The sequence below is a fragment of the Dermacentor silvarum genome, chromosome 5 (genome assembly GCF_013339745.2).
Source record: "Dermacentor silvarum isolate Dsil-2018 chromosome 5, BIME_Dsil_1.4, whole genome shotgun sequence".
Lineage (NCBI taxonomy): Eukaryota > Metazoa > Arthropoda > Arachnida > Ixodida > Ixodidae > Dermacentor > Dermacentor silvarum.
The window spans coordinates 84,084,328-84,095,930 of record NC_051158.1 but is presented as its reverse complement, the minus strand read 5'-3'; positions in this window follow the sequence as shown (position 1 = coordinate 84,095,930).

Genomic DNA, 11,603 nt, shown 5'->3' with positions numbered 1-11,603 from the left:
ATCAGGGTGATCAATGCTTGAAGCAGGGCGGACGTGGGTTGAGGCCTCGGCAAGCAGGCCTCGGATACTTCATGCCCCGAAAAGTGCGTGAAATATCCTATGAATGTTAATTGCATAAACAATCTGCAGAACAACCTGATATGTTTGGCTCTCACGATTTTTCAGCCCCTTGGGAATGCACAAAAGTTGCATCTATACTTACGCGCTGGCTCCGTGACAGGCCATACGCTATACATAGGAGGACATAGACGGCCATAGGACGCGACGCTCGCTTCTGTCATTTCTCGGAAGGCGTGTCAATGGCGTCACTTTGCAGCTGCGGCATTCAGACAATATCAGTCGCATACTATTTTGCTTTGTCTGCGTCAATGAAATGTGCGAAGATGGCACACAGCTTTCACTGTAAAATCCGGACGGCCTATGAAATATGCGTTTATGGAGTGACGAGACCTTGCCTAAGTGTTTTATTGATTTTGTTTAAGCTGAAGATCTTCCGTTCATGCAGCTGTTCATAGCTTCGTACGCTGTCAGAGGCGTAAAGCCGTCTCAAGCAGCCAAAGTTACGAAGCTCCTAAATTTTACAGCGACAAGCAGTTATGAGTGTGAAAATAAGCCTGACCTGTTCGTTAATTCGTTGCTCTTGAGTCATGCAGACATATGAAGGCACTGTCAATTTCAAACTGCCATTTTTACTCTTGCGATAGAAGTTACCAACAGGGATAACGTGGAACAGGAACGCTGGCCTACTTTTCGGTACGAGGACGTATGAATGAAGATAGGCTTTCCTTTCGAAACGTCGGCCAGCTTTTCTGAGGTACATAATCCCTGTTTGTAACTTTTATACCACAGTGTGCTACTGAATCTGTAGGCCCCCTTCACGATTTCGCATTTTTATTCTTAATTGCTCAACGCTGCATAAACGGCGCGACAACGGTGACGACGACAATGACAAAGAAGGTGGTATGGTGACAAGGAGGTCACGTAGACGACGTCATGATTGCGTCGGCCACAGGTTGCCGATGATGATTACCAAGAGGATGGCATGAAAAAAATACGCGAGGCTGCCCTTCTTCAAACCGTCGTCATTATTATCGTGGTCTTTAATGTAATCTGGCACCCTCAGCGTCGTTATCACATCTGCTAGTGCACACAGAATGCATGCTTCTTAAGGTTTCAGGGCAGACTCTTATAGTGCGCCACACAGGCGATCCCCGGAGGATACCAGGTGGCGCTGAATCGAAGTTATTTGGTAGCACCCGTAGCAGTTTCTGAACGCATTAAGTGATCTACGGCTAGAGATTGGTACTGGTGTTAGCAGTAACTCATTAAAGGTAATCAAACAGTCATTGTAGTAAGGGTATTTTCTTTTATAAGGTGCAATTCATTTCTGCCTCAAGCAGCCAAGGCAAACAGTGAAACCCGAAATTTGCCATTTGAATGTACCCCTGGTAGAGACTAATATGTACCAGGTCGAGGCAATCAAGAGGAGGATGCAGGGTTAGTGGAGAAAAGTGACAGAACAAATATATCACGGCATGAAAGGATTTTAATTCAGGTGACTTTTTTATGGAAAGCTGCGAACTGTCGTGCTAGATGTACTGGTAATTTGCACGGAGTAAAGAAAAGGTTGTTCATGTGTGGCAGGTATCTCCTGCTCTGACTGCGCGTAAATATTGGCATATGAAAGCTTGGGCAAATAAATATGTTTATATATGCTTGAAATATGTGATGCCCTACAGTCTTTTCCTGTTTACTTTCTGTATTTGTAGCTTTGTTCAGATTTTTCGAGCTTGCCGAGTAGTTGTCAGTTCCGTCACCTATTTTTTCCTCACTCATATAACTTATTATACAATATACCTGCAATATGCAACATACCTGCTAAGCATTCAGTCCATCAAGTCATTGATTGACTTTCACGTCTTACTTCAAACCTACAAACTTTTTGATCGTATAATTCAGTGTTCTTCAGTAAACTTCAATGCTACAACTGCACACCAAACACTATCGTCTTTAGCGAACTCTTTAGTAACTCCACCCATTCGGATGAATGATGGGGGATTTTCCTTTTCATGTTCTGCGACTTAATTATGGTTGCGCAAGTTAATGTGACGTTAACTGCCATACAGTATCAGACCAATAGCATCGTTATGCGCACTCAAACAACCTCTTCGTACATTTGAACTTTTATCCGAGTAATGCTCGAAACATTTGCGGCCATGTGTGTTTTTCGCTACAGCTTACTGAACTACGGAAAAAACGACGCGTATAACAACAATTTTCGGTGGCGAATATATATCGGTTTATGTATAAATTGCCTTAGCACAGGTGTCAGGACGGATTATGTATGGCCCATTGTTATACCCCTCGCCACCACCGACGCCTTTCACAAGTGTCGTCATACTCGGCGGCGGCACGTCCCACCAATCGCTGTGCCCTTTTGTCCCGTGACGTAGAGATCGCGCTAGCGCTGTTATTAGCAGTCGCATTTTGGAGTTTAACCACATCTTATACGATCCTGACGTCAGGATCCTGACGATGCCGTGCAGTGTGCCGCGGCTGTGAACGCTGTGGCTCATACGCTAGTATATGACGATGGGGGCGGACTTGGCGCAGCAAACGCACAAACGCCCTTGGCCATCGCGCCGGGCAAAAACAAAACGCCGGTGTCCTTGCTCTTTGACGAGCATGCCGAAGACGCTCAATATAGTCAATAATGATAAAATATGAAGCCACTATAGTAATATTCACTGTAGCAGACCGCCATAGTCACAGATTCGCTGGCTTCCTCTTCGTAATACTGGAAGGGCTCTCAATTTTAAAAGCGGAGCTGTTTAAGCCGACCGTTAGTCCGTTAGTCGTCCGCAAGAAATGTGGGCTGATCCTGGCTGTAGTGCAGAAAGGGTCCAAGCGCTATGGCACCCATGTCGGTGCGAAAGAAGTTCGTCGAAGTGAGATACGTATGCACACATTGGCATATACTCAGAGGCCAAATCTGATCAAATAGTTGGTTTCGAACAAGTTTCCCTCAGCACAGTAGCCCGATGTGCTAACCATTCGTCCACAGACTACCCGGTGACCCTGGTAGCCAGGAAAACGGTTAGATAAAAAGATACGTGCAGATCCCACGCACTGTGGGAGTGGATGCAAGCGACGCCATCTGGACTGTTTGCGTTCATTGACGGTTGCATGGTGCTAGGATGCGACAATGCGTGCGAACTCTTACAGACGTGTCATGCGGCCACCGAGCTCCTCTATCGCGCTTGTTTCTGGTCGCGTTTTGTCATCTGGTGGCGCTGCCGAGAAGTCCGCCCGTGGCCTCTTAGACAAGAAGCGTGGCGCATCGGTGCCTGTGAACGCTGAGAATTCTTCGCTCGCTTACCGCGCACTCAGTAGCACATACTCATCGACCGAAGTTGGCGAGACGAAGAGTCTTCGTTGGCGAGATGTTAGCACGGAGCGCCCCTGGGGTGTTGCGTTTAGTCTTTCGCGCTGGGCCATGAGTGTGGCCGCGGCGAGTTCTTCGTATGTGTTCATCATGCCCAGCTCGCTGAGACGGTCAGTGCTCGTGTTTTCGGGCCGGCCGAGTACGATACCCTCTAACGCCACAGTTCTGCGGAGACGAGACCATACTTATGCCACCTGATCTACGAACAAGAATTCATGTGGACCCCATCCCACGTCACATGAACCCTCACTTCCACGTGAAACGGCGACAAGCCCGAGCAGCCATCTTGCGCAAAAGGCAGGAGGATGCAGACACATACTTTACTGACGCGGTCGCTGTCTCACCCCAGAGGTGAGACAGTGACTCCTACTTATGTGGCTGTCGCGACAAACCGGGGGAGACCGATAGTCGCAGCGTCCGTACGCACGACATCAAGTGCCACGGCGGAATCCGTGGCCATAGCCCTAGCCATCCGAGACGCTGAGGCCAAGAGCCAGTCTGCTTATATACTCACAGACTCGCTAGACGCCTGCCGGCTCTTCCTTCTGGGAGTTATACCGGCCGGGGTCCTTCGCATACTAGGACCAAGCCTCCAAATGGACCACGGGATAACCTGGTGTCCCGCGCACACCGGAGTGGAAGGAAACGATCGGGCGGATCGTCTGGCTCGAGGTATAACAGGCCGAGCCGCGATACATACCGCTCGAACGGACGCCTCTCCGACACCCGGCAGCACACCGAGAGACATACTTGAGGCACAACGACTAGGAAGACGAACCAAAACTCCACCTCACCCCAAGCTAAACAGGCGACAGGCGAGGGACTGGCGCCGAATACAGACGAACACCTACCCACATTTACATAGACTACACAAAATATGTCCTAACAAACACAGCGACAGATGTCCGTGGTGCGACTCCACCCCGACACTAGAACACATCACTTACCAATGCACGCAGCGTCCGGCAGACGCCGTCTCGCCGCTACTTGACGATACACTTAGCAATTTGGTCGTGGGAGGCGCGACTCTCCGAACTGGACTTGGGAAGCCAATTGGCGACCCTCGACCAGGCCCGGCGCGCCGCAATAGCCAGTGAGGCCCTGGAAGAGGGGCTCCATCCACAGTGACCAAGCACAATCTTAATTTAAATAAAGTTGTCTCTCTCTCTCTCTTCGTTGGCGAGACGAAGTGGCCCATTCACTGAAGTGAATGGGCCACTCTGAAGCGGCTAATCACTGAAGAGTGGCCCATCAGAATGCATTCATGGCGCAGCTCGCGAAAGCGTTGGCATGAAAGCAGTTCATTGAAAAGTGCCAAATACTCACTGCAGTTGTGGCCCAGCCTGTTCATGCGTCGGGTTGCTGTCCGTGTGGAACCCTCGTGACATAGGTTCGATTCGGCTCTGCATGGCAGAAATTTAAGGATTCTTTCTCGTCACTGTGGAGCGGCACATTCCAATTCGCGCATACATAGTCGATGAACTTGGCGTCAACGAGGTTCATCGAAGACCCGCACAGACTGGGTGGCACGTACCCAGTGCTGAAAGACAGCGTCAAAGATTTTCTGTGAACAGGGGTACCTACGCAGTCGCGCATCTACGGTGACCGATGTCGGCGTGATTAGGTTCGTTGAAGAACGGCACGTATTTACACATTGCCACATACTCAGTGACTCAAGTTGGTCCAATAATTGATTGCGAATCGGTTCCCTCAGCACAGCAGCCCGATGCGCTAGCTATTCGACCACGGACTACTCAGTGATACAGTTGTGCGGGAAAACGTCTACACACATACGTACTACATACATGAATACGTACATACATAAATAAATACATGCATACACGCATACACATACTACATACATCATCATCATCATAATCAGCCTATATTTATGTCCACTGCAGGACGAAGGCATCTCCCTGTGATCTCCAATTACCCCTGTCTTGCTCTAGCGGATTCCAAGTTTGCGCCTGCAAATTCCTAACTTTATCACCCCGCCTGGTTTTCTGCCGACCTCGACAGCGCTTCCCTTCTCTTGGTATCCATTCTGTAACCCTAATCGTCCACCGGTTATCCATCCTACGCATTACATGGCCTGCCCAGCTCCATTTCTTCCACTTAATGTCAACTAGATTATCGGCTATCCCCGTTTGTTCTCTGATTCACACCGCTCTCTACCTGTCTCTTAACGTTAGGCCTAACATTTTTCGTTCCATCGCTCTTTGTGCGGTTTTTAACTTGTTCTCGAGCTTCTATGTTAACCTGCATAGATACATACATACATATATGCATAACCCCCGGAAAGTGCGTGAAGTAGCCTGAGAATGCGAACGCAATAATATCGGCAGAAGCTATATCACAATGACTGTCGACCGTATGGCGTTTATTATTGAATGAATATAGTGACATGATGCATTGCCACCGTCGAATCGAGTTATCCATGAGGCGTGTACTGCAGCCGGATTCGTCTGTCGCGGCTTGTTGATGATGATGATGATTTAATGGTATTCCCTTTGAAACGGGGCGATGACAAATAGTCACCTAGCCTGCTTGATTTAACGAGGCGTGCTACACATGTTTTTATCTATGATTATGATTGTTTTTTGCATCCCCTTTGAAACGGGGCGGCGACAAATAGTCACCTAGCCTGCTTGATTTAATCAGGTATACTATGCATGTTCTTTATCTAGCATTTTTGTATACCTCTCATTATTTTTCTTTTTCAAAAATTTACCTTCTACCGCTGCCTATTATTTTAAGAGATCAGGTCGTATCCATCTTTTCCCTGCTTTTTTTCCACCAGTACTCTAATCGTCTCTTGCTGATCTCTACGGCTGATCTGTTTATGTTTCCTTCCACTTTAAACCCAAGCGCTTCTGGGAGTTGCACGTTACCTACGGTTCTCGCTGGGTGGATCCCGTCGCATTCCATTAGGATGTGCTGAGTGGTCTCTGGATCTTTACTGCAGCATACACGTGTCTCATCTAGTTCCGAATATTTGTTCCGATATGTTTTCGTCCTTAGGCAACCGGCTCGAGCCTCAAATAGCAAGGCACTGCCCTTTGTGTTATCGTACAGATTTTCCCTTCTAATTTCTTTCTTCTCATTCTAGCTAAGAACGCTCAGCGCCATCTAGTGGTGCCACCTCAAAGCCTACGCGTGGCCTCAGAAATGCCTGGCGCGACGGGATGTGCGAACGCCGAGAAACACGCAATTCGGCAACGGTGCTCCTCTTTCGCTCTTCTTTCTGGACATGCTACGAAATCGAGTGACGCGGCATCCGTGGCGAGAAGCGTGGCGCTCCGTATCTGCAAACGCTGAGAATTGTTCTCTTGCTTGAAGCACACCCAGTGGCACATAATTAGTGACCCAAGTTAGCGAGAGGTTAATTGAAGAAGACACATACTCAATGCACTCAAGGCTAAGCTCGCTAAGGCGTTGACGAGAAAAAAAACGTTCACTGAAAAGCGGCACATACCCACTGAAATTGTCGCGCAGCATGCTAAAGCGTCGGGTTGGTGTCATTGAGGAAGCCCTGTGAACGTGGGTTCGATACGGGCCAGCATCGGCGAAATGTAAAGGATCTTTTTGGTCATTGCAGAGTGGTACATTCCTAGCGCCACATGCCTAGTTACCCCAAGTTTGTTTCAAAAATGTTCATCAAAGCGCACCACACTCATACTGGCACCTGCCCAGTGACACAAGTTGACATCACCCGCAGGGGCGTCTGCGTCAGCAGGCGTTTGGTGTGTTGCGACACCACGGACCCGAGCACATGGGGGTTGGACCCTCCCGCGTGTAGCCGTGCGCGGCTTAGCCGTGTCTGGGGAAAGGGGGATCCTGGGGGTTGAGCCGATTGCCGGGTGTTTGGACCTTTAGGCCCCCCGGCGGAGGCAACACACCTCTTTGGCCTCTGCTTCACATAGACGGCACACCCCGGACTGACCCAACCGGGGGAAATCGGCGGTCGCCTTTTCCTGTCCCCCTCTCCGATCTTTTTCTTCTCTATTTTTCTGTCCTCACTGTCCTGTCACCTCTTCTCTTCAGTTACTTCCTCACTTTTCATAGGCGGCTTGGGTTAACCTTGTGTAGGTGCCCTCTCTTGGGTTTGTATATAAGGTTATAGCGGCAATGTACGGCTGGCGCCTGCAGCCTTACACGTTAAGTGCTGCAGCGTCCCCTTGTTGGACTCCGAGGTGGGTGGCTGCCATTGCTGCCGAACTACACCAAATTGCTATGGGAACACCCGCTTTTCCTAGGCTTCTTGATCGTCTCCCTCAGAAGAGGGGACGCACCGATGAGATTATAAACTTGTTCACCCGACCTAAAGACATTTTCCACGATTTCAAGTAGTCCACAGTGAAAGAACCGAAAAACTAGCAAGAACCATATCCCCATTGTAGTTGCAAAAAGCTTGACCAACACGCTAGGCCCTGGCTACAAGGTCACCAAAATGCCAAGTGGGGACCTTCTCCTTGAACTACGTGATAGAGAACAATACAATAGACTCGGCAAACTTGTTACTTTTGGTGATGTCCCAGTTACTGTTTCACCGCATCGGTCCATGAACACAGTACGGGGGGTAGTATCAGAAGCAGACCTCATCGACCTTATCTGAAACCGAATTGTTGGAAGGATGGAAGGAGCAGAATGTCACGAATGTGCAGCGCATTGTTATGAGACGGGACAACAAAGAAATTCCCACGAAACACCTGATACTTACCTTTGAATTAAGCGTCTTGCCACAAAGCATCGAAACCGGCTACACAAAAATAGCAGTAAGACCATATATCCCAAATCCTAGGCGATGCTACCAATGCCAAAGATTCGGCCATGGCTCGCAGAGCTGCCGTGGTCGACTCACCTGTGCCAAGTGTGGAGTACAAGGCCATGCCTCAGACAATTGCGAGGCTACACCTCACTGCATAAATTGCGATGGTGATCATCCAGCCTACTCCCGGTCTTGTCCAAGCTGGAAAAAAGAGAAAGAAATTCTAACACTGAAAGTCCGTGAAAACATATCGTTCAGGGAAGCACGCAAAAGGTGCTCACCATTCCACACTACCACTTATGCTGATGCGGCGCGTCAAGGGGCAGCGTCGCAGCGGCTACTGCCACCTGCCCAGCCCGCGCGCAGCGAGCTGTCGCTTGTGGCTCCTGCCCCCAGGGTGGAAGGAGCTAAGTCCACTCCACCCAACCAGCAAACAAGTCCGGTTACCTCAGGGTTGCCGGCACCGCCACAGTCCTCGGTGGCAGCCTGCGCTACGCGTAGTAAACCCGCAGGCCCGCCAGCAGCTCCCACGGTGGGTGCAGTCAAGGCTGCCTCACCCTCACCGGCCACAGCTAGCGCTGGCAACAGCCGGCACAGCTCAGGCCCAAAGGCAGCCCCATCGACCTCCGGGCTGGTGGGCGCAAATGTCTCCTCCTTCGCGGCGAGACTTTCTCGCGAAACATCTCGCTCGCAAGAGCGCGTGTCCGGCGCCTCACAAGAGGCAATGGACACTACACCCATCCCGACGGCGCACCAAGCGCCTAAGGAGCGGCGAGGCTCCCTCGACCGCTTCAGAAAGGACAAATCCCGAGTTACGGGGCCTGGAAAGGGCTCTGTAATCTAAAGCAACATTTCCTTTTTTAGTACACACAGCACCAATTTACTTTCATTATGGATACACAAATCATTCAATGGAACGTCAGAGGCCTTCTTAGGAACCTCGACGATGTCCAAGAACTTGATTACCAACACAATCCAAAAGTGCTGTGTGTACAGGAAACGCACTTAAAATCGAAACATACAAATTTTCTCCGACAGTATGTTACGTTTCGTAAAGATCGCGATGATGCTCTCGCATCATCAGGCGGTGTTGCCATTGTAATTCACAAAAGCATAGCATGTCAACGTTTGCAGCTACAAACGCCCCTTGAAGCAGTGGCAGTTCGACTTGTTCTTCTAAACAAGCTCATCACCATCTGCTCACTTTACATACCCCCCAATTACCACTTACATAAACATGAATTTCAGTCCTTATAGATGAATTGCCAGAACCCTATCTTGTTCTTGGCGATTTCAATGCGCACAGTAGTCTGTGGGGCGACTCTCGTATCGATGCGCGAGGTCGTCTTGTTGAACAATTTCTTTTCTCCTCTGGCGCGTGTCTCCTGAACAAGAAGGAACCTACATTTACTGTCTCGCAAACAGAACCTTTTCTTCTATTGATCTTAGCATAGCTTCCCCGTCTCTATTATCTGAACTTAAATGGGAAGTTACCAAAAATCCGTACGGGAGCGATCACTTCCCAATACTACTGCGAACAACCAAAACTGAGCCGTCACCACAAGCCCCTCGATGGAAGATTGACACAGCCGATTGGGAGAAATTCGAAATCTTACTAGTAGCATCTCCTGGGCCAACATGTCTTCGTTAGGAACTGATGCTGCTGTGGAATATTTTACTTCCTTCATAATTGATGCCGCTTCTAAATGCATATCCGAAATGAAGTGGTGCGGCATGCAAACGCCGTGTCCCATGGTGGAACGACGAATGTAGGAACGTTCGTAGAAAACAGAACAAAGCGTGGGGGTTGCTACGTGATTCTCCTACTGCGGAGAATCTTATCAATTTTAAGAAGGTAAAGTCCGAAGGCAGGAGAACGCGCCGACAGGCCAGAAGAGAGAGCTGGCAGAAGTTTTTATCAGGTATACACTCGTATACAGATGAGGCCAAAGTATGGAACAGGGTTAACAAGGTGAGAGGACGACAAACATATTCAGTCCCTTTGGTAAACACACAGGGCGACAGCTTGGAAGACCAAGCAAACCACCTGGGTGCACACTTTGAACATGTGTCCAGTTCATTGCACTATTCCCCATAATTTACAAAACACAAAGCAGCAATAGAAAAACAAAAACTAGACCGAAAGAGCACCGGGAACGAGCCTTATAACTTGCCTTTCTCTTTAGCAGAGCTTCAGACATCACTCGCCTGTTGCAACCAATCTGCCCCAGGCCCTGACCGCATATTATATGAAATGAAGAACCTGCCCTCTGAAACGAAGAAAACCCTTCTCTGTCTGTATAACTCTTTATGGATTTCCGGCGAGATCCCCTCTGCCTGGAAAGAGGCCATAGTGATCCCTATCCTGAAGCAGGGGAAGGATCCATCCTCTGTATCGAGTTATCGGCCCATAGCGCTAACAAGCTGTCTCTGCAAAGTCTTCGAAAAAATGATAAACCGTCGCCTATTACATTTCCTTGAATCAAACAAACTGCTTGACCCATACCAGTGCGGCTTTCGCGAGGGTCGGTCCACCACTGACCATTTGATACGTATCGAGGCGCAGATACGCGAAGCTTTTGTTCACAACAGTTCTTTCTGTCTGTATTCCTAGACATGGAAAAGGCCTATGACACCACATGGCGGTTTGGAATACTGAGAGACCTCTCCCACTTTGGTATACGTGGTAATATGTTATATATAATTGAAAGTTATCTGCTGAATCGCACATTCCGTGTTCGAGTTGGCAATGTTCTATCACGACCTTTTGTGCAGGAAACTGGTGTACCCCAGGGAGGCGTGCTCAGCTGCACACTCGTTATCGTTAAAATGAACACGCTTCGTGCTTCGTTACCACCCGCTATTTTTTATTCCATCTATGTGGACGATATACAAATAGGATTCAAGTCCTGTAACCTCGCAGTGTGCGAGAGACAGGTACAGCAGGGGTTGAACAAAGTGTCAAAGTGGGCAGACGAAAACGGGTTCAAAATAAACCCCCACAAAAGTTCTTGTGTTCTTTTCACCAGGAAGAAAGGTCTCGTTGCAGATCCCACTATCGAAATGTATGGACAACAAATACCTATAAACAAAGATCACACATTTTTAGGCATCATACTTGACTGTAAGCTTACTTTCATCAACCACATAAAACATCTCAAGGCGAAATGCCTAAGAACAATGAACTTACTGAAAATTTTATCTCACACATCCTGGGGCACCGACAGGAAGTGTTTAATGAATCTTCACAAGAGCCTCATTCGGTCACGATTGGACTATGGTGCCGCAGTATATCACTCTGCCGCCCCTAGCGCGCTAAAAATGCTAGATCCTGTCCACCATCTAGGTATCCGCCTGGCCACTGGCGCATTCAGAACAAGCCCCGTC